A 12,544-nucleotide genomic window follows, 5' to 3' on the forward strand; every position below is an offset into this window, starting at 1 on the left:
CGAGATCCTATCCTGCCGCACGGGAGCAGAAATGGCCTCGGATTGGAAATAACATGAAGTAGAAAGAGACCAGTGGAGGCAGAAGGGGGACTGGGGACAGTCATGAGCTACAACAGTGGTTCTCAGCTTTTTTAATGCCATGAGCCTTTGATACAGTTCTTCATGTTGTGATGACCCTCTTGGTTACTACTTCATAACTGTAATCTTGCTATTATATGAATCATATTGTAAGTATCTGTGTTTTTCGATGGTCTTAGGTACCCCCATGAAAGAATCATTCGGCCCCCAAAGGGGTCACGGCCCACAGGTTGAGAACTGCTGGACTAGAAAATCTGGTCTATGGCAGTAAAGCCGTGGAGTATTATAGACGGCAGAGGTGTCAGGCCGAGAACTGGATTTCTAAGTGAAAGTTCTTGAGGTGGTGACAATGAAACCCTCAGTGCAGGCCTGGATAGAGCTCTGGGTTGCAGCCTCAAGCAGAAGGCAGAAGTCATTCGGAACTCCATTTGGGCACAGAGAAACACTTAAGGCTCCTGCTCACAGAGATTCACTAACATCCCGCGAGCAAAAACTAAGCCACAGAGCTAAGTTACAAATCAGTCAGTAGGCACGTGCTCTTGATACCAAGGGGACATGCATTCCACTTACCCATGCGATTGCTCATGTATGGGGTAGAGCAGAGGGAAAGAATATTTGCATTCAGGAGATCGATAAGGCATAGTTACAGGAGGGTGGGTACCCAGAGATAGCTCACACACGGCCTTTCCGAAAGTCTCTGTTAGTTGGGTCTTGGGTTGAGCCTCAGCATGAGTGGTTGGTTGGGTTGCAGATGTGAGAGCTGGCTGCAGAGTCCGATTGTTTAGGTTGCTGATGGTAACTCTCCAGGATCAGGCACTCTGAAGGACAACAGAGCGGGCTGCAGAGTCCGATTGGTTAGGTTGCTGATGGTAACTCTCCAGGATCAGGCACTCTGAAGGACAACAGAGCTGGCTGCAGAGTCCGATTGGTTAGGTTGCTGATGGTAACTCTCCAGGATCAGGCACTCTGAAGGACAACAGAGCTGGCTGCAGAGTCCGATTGGTTAGGTTGCTGATGGTAACACTTCAGGAGCCAGGCACTCTGAAGGACAACAGAGCTGGCTCAGGGTAGGCAGAGATCTCACTAGGTCAAGTAGGAAGCTTTTCGTGTTATTCATCAGTTTGCAGATTCATTCAAAAGAATGCACCCCGACTGCTGGCACAGGACGACAAGCAAACAGATATGATTTCTTCTGTTGTAGAGCTGCAGATCAGCAAAGGGAGGTAAAAACAATAAAGAGGGAAAACAAACAAGGAAAACAGTTTATTCTGTGAAGTAAACAAGCAGACGAAGGGCCAGATTCCTCTCTGCATCTGATTCTGTCTTGGACACATGGGACGGCGTGATTGCGTCACATGGGACGGCGTGATTGCGTTCTGCCTGTTTTGAAAGCTTCGTGCCACACACAATGTATGTCATCACAGCTGCAAGCACACATGCAGTGTTTATTATAGCCTGGGCTGGCCATCGCAGAATACAGTGAGCCCCTAAGGAGGGTAAATTCCATCTGTAGGAAAAGGTCGACCCCAAGAAGACACCGCCTTTATGTTAGTAGATTCTTATCACCTACACTACATTCTGTCACTGCATACATTCTAAACAAACCCAAGGGAAGAGTGATTCCTATGTCTGTCTGCTCAATGCCTGTCTGCAGCTGGACATTGAGCTGCCATCTGTGACGAGGCATCGACTGGAGACTTGAGTGGCCCTGTCCTGGCTGAGGCACAGTGCAGGAGCTACAAGACAGTACCTGAATTTGGCCAGTAGATGGCGCCCAAACAATCCTTTTGATCTGTCTTGAAGCCCGGCTTCTTTCCTGCAGGGTACCATTTGGAGGGCTCCGGCAATTTCTCTGAGTACCATGTACCCCCTTAGCAAGAAAGGGGAAAGGCCAGTCAACACTGAAAGACTCCGGGTTCTATTAAAGCATTAGAGCGTTTGGCATTGGAGAGACAGAATAGTAGCTTAATTTGTTAACAGTCCATATGGATGATAATATTAACCTACCTCCTTGTTAAAACTCGGTCTGTGACTGTTTCATCCATTGCTACAGTCAGATTCTAGCTTCTAGGAGAATGCTTGAGTCCAGGGCCCAGAGAGTTTACTCATTTTCACCTTCCTGCTCAAGAAAGACTGTTTGGTGTTCTCAAACTATCCATGCTAAGAGCCAGGGTGCTATATTGCTAAAGAAAAGATGTTTCTTTGTTCTTTCTCTCAACTTTTAAATTAGAATAATTTCAAGTCTATGGAGTTGAAAGAACTCTCTGTGTTTCTATTGTCTGTCTAGACTCAGCTATGATTATTTCTCAGTGTGTGACATGACTTCTCTTTTTCTGTACTATAAACTTGAGCGTTTTGTGTCTTATAACGCTAGCACAACCTTTCCCTCCTTCACTTTCTTTTTGGACAGGGTCTCAGGATGTAGCTCAGGATGGCCTGGAAGTCTCTGTCTTCCCACATCGTCCTCCTGCGTGCTGGAGTGACAGCTGTACTTCATGATGCCTAACTAACGTTTCTTTCTGATCCTCAAATCTGGCCATCAAAGAGCCTTTCCACCATCTCTGCTCACTGGCTTCTGAGCACCCTCCCTCCCCTTTTCAGTCCTCATAAGTATTTCAGTTCTCTTGCACTTCTCTTCCAGGTCCTGAAATGGTCATTTTCCTGTGCCTCTGTGTTCCTGTCAAGGGGAGCGGTACTCAGGGTTGTCACTAAGTGCTGGCTGGTTGAAGTGCTCGTATCTAAAGCTAAGAGGAAGGCTGTCTTCAAAGCTTCTTAGACAGGAAAGTTAGCTTCTTGGGTAGAACCACCTGCTGACCTCCAGGACTGGCTTCTGGGCTGGGAATTTTTATTTATTTGTGTGTGTGTGTGGAGATGGGATGTTTTGTTCTTTCTTTAAATTTTCATTGCATATATTAATTGTACATAGTATTATGTTACCTAAGGACAGTTTCCACAATATGAATTGTACACTGCACATGTTCTCTTCATAGCCCCACCCCCTTTCCTAATCCCTCACCTCCTATTAGTCCCCGTTCTCTTCAACTTTCATATCACGTACACATACATGATTTTCATATATTTATATAAAAGTTAGGGACCACATTTTAGGCCAGCTCATGATATTTGTCTTTGTAAGACTGGATTCATTTGCTTAATATGATCATCTCCATTTGAATCATTTTTTTTCAAATGACAACTTTGTTCTTCTCTAAGGCTGAAAATTTCCACGTGTATATAGGGCACATTTCTTTATCCTTTGCCACGCTGTTGGATACCTACATTGGTTCCATGTTTTAGACACTGAACAATGCTGCAATAAGTGTTGATGTCCATGTGTCTCTGTTCCGCTGTGTTGGCTTGGAGCCCTTCGGATGAATGCCCGGGAGTGATAGCTGCATCATGGGGTTCTAGCTTTAGTCTTTTTGAGAAAATGTCATAGTAACTGGACATTTTCCTTCCAGCAGTGCATAAGGCTTCTCTTTTGTCCACGTCCTTGCCAGTACTTGTTATTCATTTTCTTAGTGATCACCATTGTAACTGGGGTGCTATGGAATCCTAATGTAGTTTCAAATTATGTTTCTCTTGTAGTCAATAAACTTGAACATTTTCATGTGTTTATTGACTATTTGTGATTATCTTCTGAAAATTGTCTATTACATTGGTCCACTTATTGATTGGGTTGTTTGATTTCTTATTGTTTAGTTGTTTTAGTTCTTTGTATAGTCTTGATATTAATCCCCTCTTAAACATATAGCTAGTGAAGAATTCCTGCCATTTTTGCAGACTTTATTCCTAGTTGATTAACAATTTCTTTTTCTGTGCAGGAATGTTTTTAATTTCACAAATTCCTCTTTGTCAAATGTTGTCATTATTTCCTGAGTGACTTAACTGTTATTCAGGAAGTCTTTGACGGTTACTTATCTTGAATCATTTCCCTAATTTTCTTAATAGGTTCAGAGTTTCAGGTCTTATATTGAGATCTTAGATCCATTTGGAGTTGACTTTTATACAGGATGAGAGATAGGTATCTAGTTTCATCTTAGAATGGTATTTATTTAACTTGACCCTCAGGCTGCTTCTTGTTCACCCGTACATATGGACAGCAAGAGGGCCTGGAACCTCGAGGATGTCACCCTTGAGGCCAATATTACAGTGATCCCAACAATTCAACCTCTGAAGGATATTGGGGATCTAAGAAGGTTAGGAAACCAACCAAGAGGAGAGGATTTATGGGGAGAGATTATGGCCCACTAATTCGTTTATCTTCTTATGTTTTGGACAGAGGCAGAGGAGCAGGGGAACTATATGTGAGTCATGCCCCCAAATGTTTGAGGGCTAGGAAATGTAAGATGATTTGTGCAAGGTTATATCCAGAAATGGCTAAGAGAAAATTTGAGAGGAAGATGGAAGAGTGGTGTGGGAACTGGGGACAGAGATGGAAAAATGGAGGTCACTCATTGAAAAAAGGATCATCTTGTCACAGTTTTCTGTGGAAAGTCCTGACTTCTCTAGGGAAAGAGCAATGAACAACTGGGTCTACTATGAGGACGGTGCCGTGATGCCACGTAGTGGTCAGCAGTCAGAACCTGGACGACAAATTTGCTAATCACAGTTTCTTATTCATGAATAGAGACAGCAGTGGTCCTTGGTCTTTAGCAATTGTTTGTATGTATGTATATATGTGTATGTATGTATGTGTGCACGTATGTATGTATGTATTTATTAATTCTCATGAGAATTAAATCAAGTGCTGCCTATAAGTTCCTTATTCTGAGAAAGAGTAACTACTCAATAAATAATTAATGTGTGTGCTGGTGCGTTTCTACTGTCAACTTCACACAACCTAGAATCACTTAGGGACCAAGTCTTAACAAGAAATTATCTAGACAAGGTTGGCCGAAAGGGAACTGGCAAGTGGAGCAGGAAACCCAGCCCACTGTGGACAGCACCATCCCCTAGGCAGTGGATCTTGACCAGTATAAGAGAGGAGAGAGCTATGGAGTAAGCAAACATGCATGCAAGCATCCCTTTTCTCTGCTCTTATCTATGAAAGCGAATAGCTCCTCCAAATGTCTGCCACTGTGACTTTCCGGATGTGATGGGTACAACCTGTTCTCCCGTGAGTTGCTTTTCAACAGGGTAATTTATCATAGTAATAGAAATAATACCAGAACAATCCTATTCTTATTATTAACCCAAAGCCATGAACTTAGGTTTATTTATTTATTTTTTCTTGTTTGTTTGTGAGCACACACATGTATGCTAGTGTGTATGTATGTGTGTTTGGGCAGAAATGAATATAAAAGAAGTATATTGCAAAAAAATTCTGAGAGAAAAAAAAAAGGAGGATGTAGTCCTGCCAGGGTAAGTGTTCTGTGGTGAATAGCACTTCATGTTTCCTGTCTGAGAAGTTTTTTGACACCAGGTAGTTAATGTTTGGACGGCTGCAGACAGCTGCCCATGACTGGTTAGCTGAAGCTCAGTGTCTAAGGAGAAGGAGAAGGCACGAAAGACCCCTTCTCCAACAGTAACGAATAACTAGGTTAGCAAGAATGCAATCAGAATTTTCTTTAAGACCACTAGATATCTGTGAATATAGAACCTAAAAGACTTCAGTCTCCAGAAGCAGGGCTTCAGTTTCTCTCCCAGATGAACAAGGTTCAAGGATGCTCAGTTCCTGGGGCTGGCTGCTGAAGCAGGTAGAAGTCGGGGTACCCATGGAGACTGTGTCTGTCAGAGGAAAAGCAGAAGAGAGGCTTTTGGAGATCCAATGAGCCAGCTTGTTGTGCAGAACCCTAAAGCGAAGACAATCTCCACCTAGTATTTTCTGAAATGGAGTTTTGTTAATTGATCAGGGTAAGGTTTAGACAGCAGATCTCTACAGGGGGCATCATTATAGACTCATAAACCTGCGGTCTCGGGCCTCACAGCCTTAGAAAACTACTGTGTTTTAGTATTTTTTTTACATTTTATCCCCCCCCCTTTTTTTAAAAAAGATAACAAGCTATCTTTTTTTTAATTTTACATAACAATCCTAGTTCCCATTCCCTCCACATACCCCACCCCTATCCCCCATCCACTCCTCAGAGAGGATAAGGCACATACATTGTTTTTGGGAAGGTCAAGGCCCTCCCTACTATATCCAGGCTGAGCAACGTATCCATTCAAAGAGAATAGAGTCCCAAAAAGCCAGTACATGCAGTAGGGATAAATCCTGCTGCTACTGTCAGTGTCCCCTCAGTCTGCCCCAGCTATACAACTGTCACCCACATTCAGAGGAACTAGTTTGGACCTATGCTGGTTCCTTCCCTGTCTGACTGGAGTTGGTGAGCTCCCATTAGCTCAGGTAGACTGTTTCAGTGGGTGTCCCCATCATGGTCTTGACCTCTTTGCTCATATTCACACTCCTCCCACTCTTCGACTGGACTTGGGAGCTCAGCCCAGTGCAGTGTCTTAGTCTTGGAGACTTGAAAGTAGCGGAAGTCAGAAGGAGGAGGACTCAAAAAGTCGAGGAGAGATTGTAGAGGGCTCCTGGTGCTTGGGTTTCAAGTCATTTGTGGTAGGGTTCTAAGAACCTTAGAACGTCCCAGTTCTAGCTAGAATGTGCCAGTTACTACCCCTGATCTGACTGAACCAAACTGACCAGTTTTTATCTCACTGGCCAAAGAGAGGAGAGTACATTTCTAGTCAGAAGAAGCGATGAGCTGCTTTCTTTTGGAAAGAAAAAAAAGAAAGAACTGTAGTAAAGAAAACAATTAGCCCCCCCAAAAAATAGTTTCTAGATGATCAAATAGTAGAACTTTCAGACCAGAACTTTGAGTAACTTTTAAATAAATTATATTAAATGATCTATAGGAAACTAGGTCTTTTAGGGACTAACATGAGAAATGTCAGGTGAGAGCTAGAAAAATAAAAGAACAAAGTGAACATCCAAGAATTATAAATACATTATTTGAATGAACAACAACAAAAATATTAGTTGAAGGGAACCAAGGAGGAGGAAGATAGAGAATTAAAGACAGACCAACAAAAGTCAGTCAAACTGATGCCAAGGCAAGACACACAGAGTGCTCAATGTTGTTTTTTATTAGTGTCTATTAGTTGTATAAAACCCTGGACTTCATTGTGATATTTTAACACATGCAAAAAGAAGTGGATTGGGGGAGGAATTGGGCAGGGTGCAGAGGAGAGTGATGGGGGCTGGATCCAATCAGTCCGGTTTCCTTTTCTACCTTCCTCCAGTTCCTATCTCTTTGGTTGAATTGGAAAGGCGACTTCATGTGAAAGGGTTCAGGCAGCTTGGGGAGGAAATGTCTCCTGCCTCAGAGTGGGACGTATTTTTGATGTTCAACAGTCATTTTAATGGAAGGCATGCCACATGTGGTCTAGGAAGAAGGGACTCTGAAATGCTTTGATTAGGAAGGGAGCTGTTGAATTATTTGGTATGGTCACCCATTTGATTAACAATTCACTGGGCACCAGCTTGATACTTATAAAGAGGTGAAAACAACATCGTCCCTGCTCTCGCCCAATTGTACTATTAAGTACAAAAAATATAATTCAATCAGCAGTCTTTACAAAGGCCAGGCTGAGTGGGGTTTTAGGTCAAATCACAGCTTGGAAAGACGCTCAGGGACCCCTAGTGATTCTGATGAAGACAAGAGTCCCCATCACAGCAAAGCCTTTGCCCGGCACTTCCTGTGAACGAGGCTTTGTTCTAGACACCTTCATGCACAGACTCATTTAGCCTTCACTGCAACCCTCATCAGAGCTATTTTATAGATAAAATCGCTAATGCTCCCAAGTCAGGGACGGGATGGAGTAGAGAGGGTGTTATCACATAGCTGTAAGTGTCTGGGCCAAGATAGGAATTCAGAAACTTGGTACCAAAGCCTGTCCTCCATCTCCTCCCTGAAATTTCCCTGTAGAACAGGGGCAGCAGAAGTCGTGGATCCGAGAGTCTGTCTGAGGACCTAAAAGGTGATGGTAGCAAGCCTGGAGTCACACCCAAGGTCCAGGCTTCTTTCTGACCTGGCCAGTGCACTTGCCATTTACAGAGCAGTTTTAGGAACCAGTTACTGTGTTGAAAACCAGGCTGGAGTTGGAGCTCAGTTGGTGGAGCACCGGCCCAAGTGGACCTAGTTTGATCCCAAGCAGAACATAAACTAGGCATTGAGATGGACCTGGAGAACACTCTCCTGTGACAGGTGGAGAGAGAAGAATCAGAAGTTCAAGGTCAGCCTCAACCGCAGCTAGCAAATTCAACACCAGCATGGATTACACAAGATCCTATCTCAAAAAAGAGAAAGGAAGGAAGGAAGGAAAGAAGGAAGGAAGGAAGAAGGAAAGAAGGATCAGATTTACTCAAACAAGAAAATAAGAAAAGCCACGATGATAGGTTTACTATTGTCTTACCTGCAAATGAGACACACTAGCTCAGACAATACTGAACTCGCCTAGGTTTCAAACCCAAGCTGATTTCATGGACTGAGGCCTACTTCTTGAGTTATCTTTGAAAGAGAAAAGACACACCAGTGTCTCACTGTCTGGGCAGTTTCTCCAAGTCATTTCCCCCCTTAGATGGAAGATTAACTAAAAACAAAATGAAATCACTTCTCAGAGGTGTGCTGTGTCTCTCTTGCCACTCACTGCCCACACACAGTGCTAGAGATAGTGAGCTTTGGTAAATGCTGAGGTGTGCTATGGGAAACCTTCCAGCTCTCTTACTAGTTTGGAAATTAAGGAAGACTTCTTTTCATTTGTGTGAACTAGAAGCAGGTATGTCCGCCTATCCCATCCATGTTGAGCTGTAGCAGTGGGCAAGAACTGGGGTGAGTCCAGGGTTTGGAAGTCTTGGAGATGGTCTGGATACACACACACACACACACACACACACACACACACACACACACGAGCATGCTTGTGCACAGTAAGACATAATTAGGGAACCTGAGCGTGTCTTCTGGGCCCTGAGCCTGCTCTGGTCCTTTACCGCAGGACCACCTGCCTGGTTGGCCAAGGGCACTTCCTTGGCAGGGACTCTGGCTATGTTCACTGTTCTGTTCTGGACAGAGAGGTGTATTAGCTTGTCTCTGCACCCAGATCAGCCAATTCCAGAGGAGAGGCAGAAGTGGGAAGGGAGCTGAGGAAGCCCCTAATGCGGGAGGGAGCGGGGTTCCTTCTCTTCCCTTCTGCCCATTGTCCACTCTCCAAGCACACTTCCAAAAAGTAGCCTATTTGTCTTTGGTTGGCTGGAAGTTGTTCCTCCTCCTGGAGCCAAATATTCCCTCCCCTTCAGAGGGAGAAGGAACAACATGATGAAGGGCCCAGCCTCTGCATCTGCTTTGGAAGCCTGACTTCCTCTGGGGACAGTTCTGAGGCAGGAATAAACCATCCAGCCTCCCCTGGCTGGGGGCTCTAAGCCCTCCAGAGACTGCACGAAAGCCTGGAGCTGTCCTAGCTTCACCACAGACACAGACTGTCTGATTCCTGTTTCCACAGGGAGAGAAGGGAAGAAACCGGAAGTAGGCTGGCAGCCTTCAAGCTGCTTCTAACTTGGGGCTCCCAGCAGGAGATTTGTAGGGGGTGCGGGGATCTAACACCTTACAGGCTGGGAAGCTGCCAGGCTCTGGAGGGCTGAGGCTGTGCGGGGAGGCTGCTTTTTCTGTCTCTCACACCCAGTGCAGCACGTAGCACTTCCTTAGCCTTGCGGCAGATGGGCAGATGTGGGCGAGAAGAGTGAGGTGTGCAGGAAGAAAGTATGTGTGCTTCCGGTGGGGGCTGGGGTGCGCGGGTAGTGTGCTGAAAGAGGAGAAAAATTCTTGCGGCTTCCTAGTGCACAGTGAGAGGGTTAGATCAGAAAGTCCTTAAGGCAGTACAGTGTATTATCCAAGACCCCAGTATTCAAACTAGACACACGCAAATCTCCGCTTGGCCACCTAGTAGCAACAGCTGGTGATCATTGATTTTTGTTACCACTTCCATACCCAATCTGTTTGCAGCATCACAAACCACAATGACCTAGGGGCTGCTTCATTCACGTCTGACGGGGTTGCTTGAGGTTTGAGGTTTAGAGAGGTGAAGTAACTTATCCAAAGTTGCACAGCTACAAGCCTGAAACCGAGCCTCAGAGGACAGACTTTGAAGTCTCTGTCATAACGTTTTTTGTTTGTTTGTTTTTTTCGAGACAGGGTTTCTCTGTGGCTTTGGAGCCTGTACTGGAACTAGCTCTGTAGACCAGGCTGGTCTCGAACTCACAGAGATCCACGTCTCTGTCCTAACGTAACGAGGCTCAGAGACGGGCAGGGTCTTCTGTTGGCCATCTGAGCTTGGGAGCATCACATTCTTATTCCCAGTGTTCGGCATCCAGGCAGTGGGAAAATGAACATTATTTCCCCCGGGTTTGTTACGAGAGTTCCATGAAAAAAAGCCTGGTACAGCTTCAAGCCTGAGCCTGACTTAGTGCTTTTTTCCTTCCTTCATTTGAGAAACATTCCAGGTACTGTTCTAACTACAAGCTAGCTAAGGTCCAGCTCTATCGAAATATGGAGGAAGAAAAGTCAAATGATTTGAGCTGTGTGTGTGTTATAAAGAATACAAAATAAGATAAAATTCAACTAGAATGGGGGCAGGCAGGTCCAAGGATGCTCAAGGAAGGGTCTTTGAGTAAGGGGCAGCAGAGGTTAGTCACCAGAGGAGGAAAGACCATGAGCTTCCTAGGATGAAGGAGGAGCAAGTTCAAGGCCTGGTGTTATGAAGGCTGGTTTGGTTGCAGCAGAGTGCAGAGGCAGAAGGGGATTGAGAGTCAATGTGACATGGTCCACAAGGCAAGGCTGTGAATGTCACCGTGTTGTGTGGCTTCCTCTGGGGAGAGGTGAATGAATGACTGTGCCCTCTAGACAGGACACTGACGTCTAGCTTGGTGAATCGCTGAGTTTACCTGGGTTACTCACACGAAGAGTACATGTGCGGAGTTATTTATAGGATCGTGGATGGCTCAAAGACAGTTGCAATCATCAAGCAAACAAATACATTTCCTAGAATAGACAACCACGCACTGCACAAATGACAGGCTGCTTCACCCACCAGAGAGTCTCCTCTCCCCAGTAATTGTTGCTACTTTCAACACACTGGGCAGGGTCCTCGTGAGCTCTGTAAGTTTCTGGAGCATCCTCAGCATTGTAGGCTTCATTAACTTCTTGCATTACAAGCTTCCTTTACTTCATTAGTCTTACCAACTTGCTCTTCCTCTGGAAGGAATGTTTTAATACAGAAGAAATAGCTATACAACACATGGGAAGGGGATCACACAGGGGGTGACTTTTGGTGAACTTAAATCGAGAGTGATACTATCGGATTTATTTATTCATTTAAGATAAATAAGAACAGGTCTGGGATCTGTGTGGAGAATAGAATGCTGAGTGCTAATGATGTTTGCAAGACAGCTTGGAGGAGGCTGGGCCATCACAGGGGTCCACAGTGGAGGCAGTGAGTGACACTTCTCATGGCAGAGCAGGGCAGCAGTCACCCATCTCAGTGAAGAGACAAATTAGGCATCTTAGTCACAAAAGCCTTGGGTCTCACCCTTGTCAAAAATAGGGTTTAGGCTCTTTCCCTAAGATCACATTCACATCTCTACTGTCATATTGCCTTGGGTGAGCACCTACTGATTTTACTATTTTATTTTAGCTTTGGGATTAGCTCTCCTGAGGGCTGGCTCTGGGATGGAACTACCACATCCCTAGAGTTTGTGATATCTTGACTTCCGCGTAGAACCAGAGTAGATCAGTTTCCCCTATGATGCTCTAGATAGTAGATATTTGCGTTTGCTGAGACCCGACTGTCTCCGTGACTTCTCAACTCTGCTGGTGCTGTGCTGAAAAGCCAATAGTGTCCTAGAGGGTGGGCACAGTTGTGGGCAAGAAAATTGGTTGTTGTTGTTGTTTAATGTCTTGCTCTGTAACCTGGGCTATCCTTAAGCTTACAATCCTCCTGCCTCAGCCTTCCTGGGTGTTGGATGCATAACCACACCCAGACCAGTGAAACTTCATTTATAGCAATAGTAATAGGCTTCGTTCGGCTCTTTGGGTCATAATTTGCCAAGACCAGGTAAAGGAAACCATTTATTTACATTACTCAAATGAATTGTTTTTCTATAAAATCACCTGAAAATGTTTACCACAAACCCTTTAACAAAAATAGGGTGTACCTTACTGTGAGTAAATGCACAATCTGAAGAACTTCCCTTTAGGGACTTCCAAGTCTTAGGGTTGTCTTTAGAAACAGTTTATGGGATCAGGGAAGCAGGGATTGGAATGCTTCGGGCTCTTGCTTCTGCTTGTCTTTTATCCATAGTTTGCATTTTTGGTTGACAGACCTAATGAGAGCTTGAACAACAGGACTAAGTTCCTGTCAGAATTTCTCTCGTATCTCTTCTGTTGACCTCGTTGTCCATGTCTAGATCTTT

The 12,544-nt window shown here is 44.7% G+C and overlaps 1 protein-coding gene across 2 annotated transcripts in view; it reads left to right on the plus strand.

Moving 5' to 3' along the window:
• Pamr1 (peptidase domain containing associated with muscle regeneration 1) overlaps nucleotides 1-12,544 on the plus strand; it is an 86,046-nt gene that overhangs the window by 37,373 nt on the left and 36,129 nt on the right. The window lies entirely within an intron of this gene.

The sequence above is a fragment of the Microtus oregoni genome, unplaced genomic scaffold (assembly GCF_018167655.1).
Source record: "Microtus oregoni isolate MIOR12 unplaced genomic scaffold, Mior012 000031F_ref0000149, whole genome shotgun sequence".
Lineage (NCBI taxonomy): Eukaryota > Metazoa > Chordata > Mammalia > Rodentia > Cricetidae > Microtus > Microtus oregoni.